General features: G+C 41.8%; 1 non-coding gene across 1 annotated transcript; it reads right to left on the reverse strand.

The window, feature by feature from the left end:
• Positions 1-6972: 6972 nt before the first annotated feature.
• Trnat-ugu (transfer RNA threonine (anticodon UGU)) lies at positions 6973-7063 on the reverse strand. The gene has a single exon. It is a non-coding gene; the product is annotated as a tRNA-Thr (tRNA).
• Positions 7064-8907: the final 1844 nt, after the last annotated feature.

Raw genomic sequence — 8907 nt, forward strand, 5'->3', positions numbered from 1 at the left:
CTCAGAGCCATTTGAACCATTTTCTTGGTATGCGTTCTTTAAGGCGAATGGCTCAAGAAATTGTAGAAACTCCAGTGGAAGTAAAAACTAAAGCGCTTTCTTGAGGTTCGAAAGGACGTGATAACAAATATCGAGTTACCCCCAGCGATTACCTGCAGTACTTAACACAATGAGACTCGTATTTGGTTGGGACGGGAAGCGCGGGATTAGCCGCGCGGTCTTAGGCGCTGCAGTCGTGGACTGTTCGGCTGGTCCCGGCGGAGGTTCGAGTCCTCCCTCGGGCATGGGTGTGTGTGTTTGTCCTTAGGATAATTTAGGTTACATAGTGTGTAAGCTTAGGGACTGATGATCTTAACAGTAAAGTCCCATAAGATTTCACACAGATTTTTTTCGAAATGCATACTTGTGTTGATCCAGTGTGCTTTGCAGGATGACGATATTCCACAGCAAACGCCACGAAAAAATTCCCCAGACTGTAACAGTCACTCCTTCAGCCTGGACTCTTTGGACAGCTTTTGCAGGGTGTTTTTTTTCTTCAGACGTTTTATATCGTGCACGTCAACGCTAATCTGTCCGAAGGAGCGTAAAACATGATTCATGTGCCACCACTTAGTGGACGTCAAGCCGCCGTATTGGCAGATTCCAGCCTAGGTCGCCGATGACCAGCAGTCAGTATGCGTGCGGTGCATAAAGCAGGCACCAATGGTCGCTGAGCGCTCGTTGGGCAAAAAATATTGCTAACCCCTTGGTTCGTCTGGGTAGTCACTTGCTCAACAGTTCTACATCTACATCTACATGGATACTGTGCAAATCAGATTTAAGTTCCTGGCAGAGGGTTCATAGAACCACTTTCACAATTCTCTATTATTGCAATCTCATATAGCGCGCGGAAAGAACGAACACCTATACCTTTCCGTACGAGCTCTCATTTCCCTTATTTTATCGTGGTGATCGTTTCTCCCTATGTAGGTCGGTGTCAACAAAAAATTTTCGCATTCGGAGAAGAAAGTTGGTGATTGGAATTTCGCGAGAAGATTCCGTCGCAACGAAAAACGCCTTTGTTTTAATGATGTCCACCCCAAATAATTTCAATGACACTCTCTCCCCTATGTCGCGATAATACAAACGTACTGCCCTTCTTTGAACTTCTTCTATGAACTCTGTCAATGCTATCTGGTAAGGATCTCACACCACTATTCTAAAAGAGGAATGAGAGACGTAGTGTAGGCTGTCCCCTTAGTAGATCTGTTATATTTTCTAAGTGTCATACAAATAAAACGCAGCCTTTGCTTAGCCCATGTCTTCATCCCAATTTAAGTTGTTCGTAATTGTAATTTCTAGGTATTTAGTTGAATTTACGGCCTTTGTATTTGACTGATTTATCGTGTAAACAAAGTTTAACGGATTGCTTTTGGCACTCAGGTAGATGACCTTACACTTCTCGTTGTTTAGGATCAACTGCCGATTTTCGCACCATTCAGGTATTGTTACTAAAAAGTTTTGCAATTTGTTTTGATCTTCTGATGACTTTATTAGTGGATAAACGACAGCGTCATCTGCAAACAACCTAAGACGCCTGCTCATATTGTCTCCCAAATCTTTTATATAGGTAAGGAACAGCAAAGGGTCTAAAACACTACCATGGAGAACCACAGAAGTCATTTCTGTTTTAATCGATCACTTTCCGTTAGTTGACACGAACTATGACCTCTCTGACAGGAAATCACGAATCCAGTCACGTAACTGACACGCTATTCCATAAGCTCGCAATTTCACCACAAGCCGCTTGTGTGGTGCAGTGTCAAAAGCGTTCTGGAAATCCAGACATACGGAATCGATTTGAAATCCCTTGTCAATAGCACTCAACACTTCATGCGAGTCAAGATCTAGTTATGTTTCACAAGAACAATGTTTTCTAAATACATGTTGAGTGTGTGTCAATAGATCGTTTTCTTCAAGGGAATTCACAAAGTTCGAAATCAATATATGTTCCAAAATTCTGCTGCATATCGACGTTGACAATACGGGCCTGTAATTTAGTGGATTACTCCTACTACCTTTCTTGAATAATGGTGTGACCTGTGCAACTTTTCACTCTTCGGGTACAGCTCTTTCGTCGAGCAAACGGTTGTATATGATTTTTAAGTACGAAGTTGTTGCACCAGCATACTCTGAAAGGAACCTAATTGGTATGCAGTCTGGACCAGGACACTTGCTTTTGTTAAGTGATTTAAGTTGATTCACTACGCTGAGGACATTTATTTCTACGTTACTCATGTTGGCAGCTGTTCTTGATTCGAATTCTGGATTATTTACTTCATCTTCTTTTGTGAAGGCATTTCAGAAGGCTGTGTTTAGTAACTCTGTTTTGGCAGTACTGTCTTCGATAGTAGCTCCATTGCTTTTGCCGAGAGAAGACACTGATTGTGTCTTGCTGCTAGGGTATTTGACATACGACCTGATTCTCTTTGGACCTTGTGCCAGGTTTCGGGAAAAGGTTTCATTCTGTAAACTGTTATAAGCTTCTCGCATTGAAATCCGCTCTAAATTTGAGCTTATGTAAAAAGTCGTCAGTCTTGGGGATTTTGTGTATGATTGAATTTGGCATGTTTGTTTAGTTGTTTCTGCAACAGTTTTCTGACCCGTTTTGTGTACCAAGGAGGATCAGCCCTGTCGTTTGTTAATTTACTTGGTATAAATCTATCAATTGCTACCGATACTATTTCTTTGAATTCAAGCAACATCTAGTCTCGCCCTTGTTTTTAAAACTATTATTATTTTTAATGTGGGATCTTATCCACCCTGATTCTCCTGTATCCAGTGATGTTTTATTCAGTTTTACATTTACAACACATTAAAATGTATTCATGGTTTTTGGGCTTAGTACTACTGAGATCAGTAAAACCCTAATCTAATGTTGTCGTGGAAATAGGATCATGACTGTCACGGTGAACAGATTTTATACGAAACATCTGCAACTAAGAAAGTAGCATTTCCCACTTGCTTTGCTCCCATTGTTGGGATTTCGTGCCTCAGCTGTTGTTGTGGTATTGCCTCATTTGTTGTCCGCGTTTTGCCTCATCGTTTGTTAGGTTTATGAATAGACAACATTTGTGTACTCGTTAAATACAAGCAACCTGGAATGAACTGAAATACCATCTGATGACGATGGAGAGATTGATCTATTATTTCTGGACACAGTGAATCAGCTGAAGATTGTTTTCTAATACCTATGTTTCATTTATCATGTGTTTACAGCAGCAGTTATAATAATAATAGTAATAATAATATGTAATTAAATAAGCAAAGTAGTAATCCTGTTCTTTTACTGGATAGAAATAGCGAAGAAACGAGGGGGAGGGGTTATGTAATTTTACATGGAAGACAGCCAACAGCCAGCATGAAACATACTGAAGTTGGCTCCAGGTCCAACGCAACGAAGGAATGCAAACAATGTGCAGTCAGCTTCTGAATTATTTATGAAGTCCATTTTGAAATGGACGAACAAAGACGGTAACATCACTCTCGTGAACAAATAGGTAGATCTTGACACAGAAGAATCTGAGTACTTTCTTGGGCTGCTTATACGTGCGGATGTGTTCAAAGGTCACAATGAGGGCAATAGAGAGTTTATGGAACGAAGGGCTGGCCGACCTATTCAGCAGTTCAATGGGCTTCAGTTTCATGATGCACAGTAACGACGACAGAATCGTAACTCTGATAAACTGATTGGTAGAGGAGGGAGAGGAGTAGGGCATTAGTGTATAACGTTTCGTCGACGACGAGGTCATTCCAGACGGAGCGCAAGCTCGGATTAAGGAAGGGTGGAGAAGGAAATCGGCCGGGCCCTTTCCAAGGAAGTTCAAAAAATGTGTGTGGAATCTTATGGGATTTAACAGCTAAGGTCATCAGCCACTAAGCTTACACACTACTTAACCTTAATTATCCTAAGGACAAACACACACACCCATGCCCGAGGGAGGACTCGAACCTCCGCCGGGACCAGCCGTTCAAAGGAGCATCCCGGCATTTGCATGAAGTGATTTTGGAAAATCGTGGAAACCTAAACTATGATAACTCGACGCGGGTTTGAACCGTCGTCCTCCCGGATGCGATTCCAGTGTATTTCTCACTGCGCCACTTCGCTCGGTGAGTCGTAGAAGATATATATTTGAACAGTTGGTAATCGCATTGTATAATGCATACGAACCACATGAGAATGTTACAGCTGATGAACTACTGGTAACTTCTACGTGCAGGTGTTCTCTGACCCCTTCCCATACATAAAGAATAGAAAGTATCGTACCAAGATATCGGCTGCATGCGACAGCACTAATAACTATGTTTCAAACTTGTAGGCGTACACAAGAAAGGACGAAGACCCGCCTAGAGAAATAATCAGGAAAAAAGATTAGTGTTGGAACTTACAGAAAATTTATGCAGAAATGTTAGAAATGTCACAACAAAAATTTGTTTCAAAAGCTGAAGTTGGCAAAGGAACTAGAACGAAAACAGTTTACTCTGTCTGGGACAATACGAATAAATGTGTTAACTACCTGCATGATTTATCATAGCAACGGGAAGGTCTTAACCTTGAGGGCTCCTCGTTCTGCGGGAATCAGCTACAACAGTGTCATCTTGTCCAAAAAGGTGTCCAACAGTGGCATAGTTGAGTACTACAGATGTCGAAGAGGAAATAGATGATGCAGCAAAACCTGTATAATCCTAGACTGTAACGTAGCAAAGTTAGGGGGCAGACCCAATGAACAAATTAAGTGGGACCTACACTACAAAATGTATAAATGGCCAAAGGCTGTTTTTTATAATACTTTTTATATTATTCTTCCCGGTGCTTTACTAATTTGTCTGGACTTAAATTCTGATTGGAAGAAAGAAACCAACTATAAAAGATGACAATTTCTTCTTGAACCAGGAACATCTTTAGTACATAAAAATTGGAATCGTCATAGCCAATTTACTTTTCTACTTCCTTCTCCTTCTGCCGTACAAGCGGAATGTGAGTGGGGAAGGGAAAGAAGGGGGTAAAACGTGAACTATGCTTCCTACACGAACGTTTCATGAAAAAAAAAAGCTATGCGGAAAAGTGCTGAAGATTTTTTTGCTGTAAACAGTATTCAGAGCTGCTTTATTATAAATGGATTGTGTGTGAAATCTTAAGGGACTTAACTGCTAAGGTCATCAGTCCCTAAGCTTACACACTACTTAACCTAAATTTTCCTAAGGACAAACACACACACTCACGCCCGAGGGAGGACTCGAACCTCCGCCGGTATCAGCCGCACAGTCCATGACTGCAGTGCCTAGACCGCTCGGCCTTTATTATAAATGTAAGACACTTAATTGTGAATTTCTGAATAATAACGTAGATGTGGATGTAGATGTTTAAGGTGAAGGTCAAAGGCCATATATAAAGTGCTTATGCACGTAGTTATCCTGTTTTCGTTTTGACGATCTAAAGCACCAGTTGGACAGAACGTGCCACGGTATCCATAAGAAGGAAGTTCAACAACTCTTTCAATCAATGCCAAGCCGGATAACGCCTTACATAAGTGCCAGAAGTGCACCAGCGGGTCACTGACTTGCTCAGTTTGTAAAGTTCTTTCTCTTGAATAACTCATCCAGTTTTTTTTGAAATTGTAATCATTTGTTTGTTTGCACACGTACATCACATCTACCGATTTCCGCCCCATTCGGATAATTTCTTTGTGGTGTGCCGTTCTTTTTCCCTTGCTTTAGAGTGTATATTGCCAAGTTCTTGTCCCTCTTTTCTTATCGTACCCTGCCACAGTCTGCTGCGAATAATTAAAGACTACGTCTGTTTTATACATCGTCATAAGTTTGTTGTCGTAAGGTACCGCTTTTAACATTAGATTGTGGTCGCTGGTTATTGTTCCATCGAACATCTACCAGCTCCTGGTGGCTCATATGGCTCTATTATATGTCAATGTTATATCTATGCTGCTAAATGAAAAGCACGCCCACTGTAAGTTAGCAGCTGTAAAAAAAAAAAAATGCTTACAGACTGGGACTGAAAATTGTCATGCCTTGTTAATGAAAATCGTTTTACGAGGAAGTGTTGTATAGGACATTTGAAGTCCAGTGCCTCGCAAAAGGCCATTGAACGCAGCTGAACGTTAAACCGTATATCACTAATGGGGCGAACAACACAGAAAAATTGTGTAGCGGATGACGAGTTGTGTACTGCGCCTCCTTTCAAATGGTGGACGGCGTCGGGCGTCGTAATACCGAAGGTCCAGTGTGTCGTTTAAAGCGAAGTGCGAGGCGGATGTAATTCGGGCGTGAAGAGGGGCAGGCTGGAGGGGAGGAGGGGGGCGGGAGGAGAGAGGGGTAGAAAGTTCTGTCATGTTTTACGAGTAGTGCCTTGAGACCATTCGTTACAATTTCCGTAAACACGATAGTCGATGTTTATTTCAACATTCTTGGTTACGAAGCGTTGTTTCTCGTATAGCGGCGTCAAATGTACGCTCTGGACAGTCACGTCTTCTAACATGACAATAGCAGAGCTGAGAGGGCAGTACGCGTACGTTCATGATTTGACGAATATTAACCCATTCAGACCCTCAGACTACAATTTTGTACTTTAACCTTCACAATATCTTCGCTGCAACAGAAGTAGTTTTTCCCAATGGAAACCTGGCACACACATTTGTGAATATATATTAAGGTGGTATATGTTCCCGAAAGATGGTTCAAATGGCTCTGAGCACTATGGGACTTAACATCTTAGGTCACCAGTCCCCTAGAACTTAGAATTAATTAAACCTGCCCGAGGCAGGATTCGAACCTGCGACCGTAGCAGTCCCGCGGTCCCGAAAGAACAGTTACTGTTGATGACCATGCAGCTTTCGTTAGAATGAAATGATACTTAAATGGACACCCTAGCTTCAAACAGGCGTTGATCTACTTCATTGGGGCCATGTTGAAAATGTGTGCCCCGACCGGGACTCGAACCCGGGACCTCCTGCTTACATGGCAGACGCTCTATCCATCTTTTTTTTTATCCATCTGAGCCACCGAGGGCACAGAGGATGCGAGATTTATCCCTTGCACGCTCCCCGTGAGAACGAATGCTGCGTGGTCATCAACGGTAACTGTTCTTTCAGGAACAGATACTACCTTCATGTATAGTTAAAATATGGCTTCCCGGCCATTGACCTTATTGTGCAAACACACACGCTATACCCAAAAACTCTTACGGGACTTGGTAGATTAATCTGCTACGACCAATGAGTATGATGGGCAAACATATATTAGGCGCACTACAAATGTAGTGGTGTGGACATGTTGGGAATGTGGGTCTCACGGGGAGCGTGCAAGGGATAAGTCCCTGCAGGCGCACTCTCCTCTGTGCTCTCGGTGGCTCAGATGGATAAAAAAAAAAAGATGGATAGAGCGTGTGCCATGTAAGCAGGAGATCCCGGGTTCGAGTCCCGGTCGGGGCACACATTTTCAGCATGTCCCTAATGAAGTATATCAACGCCTGTTTGCAGCTGGGGTGTCCATTTCATTACATTTGTGAATGTTCAACATTATGTGAGAGTGCATCTTTCTAGGCCATTCTCGATGATAAAACCTTCTTGAACCTTTTCATCGTGCGCAAGTGCCGCCAACTGTTGGACTTCACTATGAAAGCAAGTCAATGCAGCAGTGTGCGGCAGCGCCTGACCGCCAGGATACACGGATGTGATTAGTTCGCTGCAGTCTACTCGCGGTGGTTTCCAACGGGTGGACCGCGGTCCCCCAGGGATCCGCGAGCTATGCCAGAGGGGTCCACAAGATGCTATTAGAATAAACAGTATATTAAATATATTTCGTATGCTAGAGATTTTTTGTTTTGGCCGCTTCCTGCATCAGCAGAGCTTTAGCGAACGCTAACTCTTGCATCTAGCGTCTTCCTAGAGCCAACTGACACTAGAAAATATAGCTCTGATTACCTGGGAATCGGTTTTACGTTCACTAAACCTGAGCAACAGCCTAAACCTCAATGTGTAATTTGCTATGAAATCCTTTCGAATGAATGTCTACCAATGCAATCTGAAGTGTAATACACGACACTCAGTTTTAATTTTTCCTGTCTTTTCAGTTAATACTCAATTTTTTTAAGGAGTTTGTTAAACTAAACACGCAGATCTGAAGGCAAAGATTTTGAGCAATAATAAAACATTTAATAATAACAATAATGGCTAAATTGAAAACGTTTGAAGCTCAATAGTGTTTCAATAATGATTATGTCAATGTTTTTTTTCTAAGTACCAAAAATAGAAAACGTATAAAAAGACTCTTAATTTGGTTTTTCTAGGTACTTGATAATATGATATGACAAGGTACCAATCATGCTCAAAGAGGGCGTCCTCAAGAACATTTTGTTGGGGACCCCTGGACTGTACTGTATAATGGAATACTGTTGTTATATTGCATCATAACTATTTAATGATTAAGTTACTGCTTATTACAATTTTTTGTAATGGGTTATTTTAGCCCATAAAATGAAGCCAAGAGTACAAAGTGTGTTTTTGAAGACGGATACTAATTTTTGTATAAATCATGCATCAAAAATCACTTAAAAATCACTTAAGAGCTTTAAAACATAAAGAAAAATTTCCCTTCCTCTAGAAAAAATCCAGATCTGGAAGGGTTAGAAAGGGTTAAAACGCCCTAGCACCATGACTGGTCCGCTAAACCGGCATCCCCGCAATTTGGCAGATACAATCGTCAGTGGTGCTACAGGAAAATTCTGAAGATTAGGTGGGTAGATCACATAATTAATGACGAAGTACTGAATAGAACTGGGGAGAAGAGGAGTTTGTGGCACAACTTGACAGAAAGAAGGGACTGGTTAGTAGGACATGTTCTGAGGCATCAAGG

Source organism: Schistocerca gregaria, chromosome 2, assembly GCF_023897955.1.
Source record: "Schistocerca gregaria isolate iqSchGreg1 chromosome 2, iqSchGreg1.2, whole genome shotgun sequence".
NCBI lineage: Eukaryota > Metazoa > Arthropoda > Insecta > Orthoptera > Acrididae > Schistocerca > Schistocerca gregaria.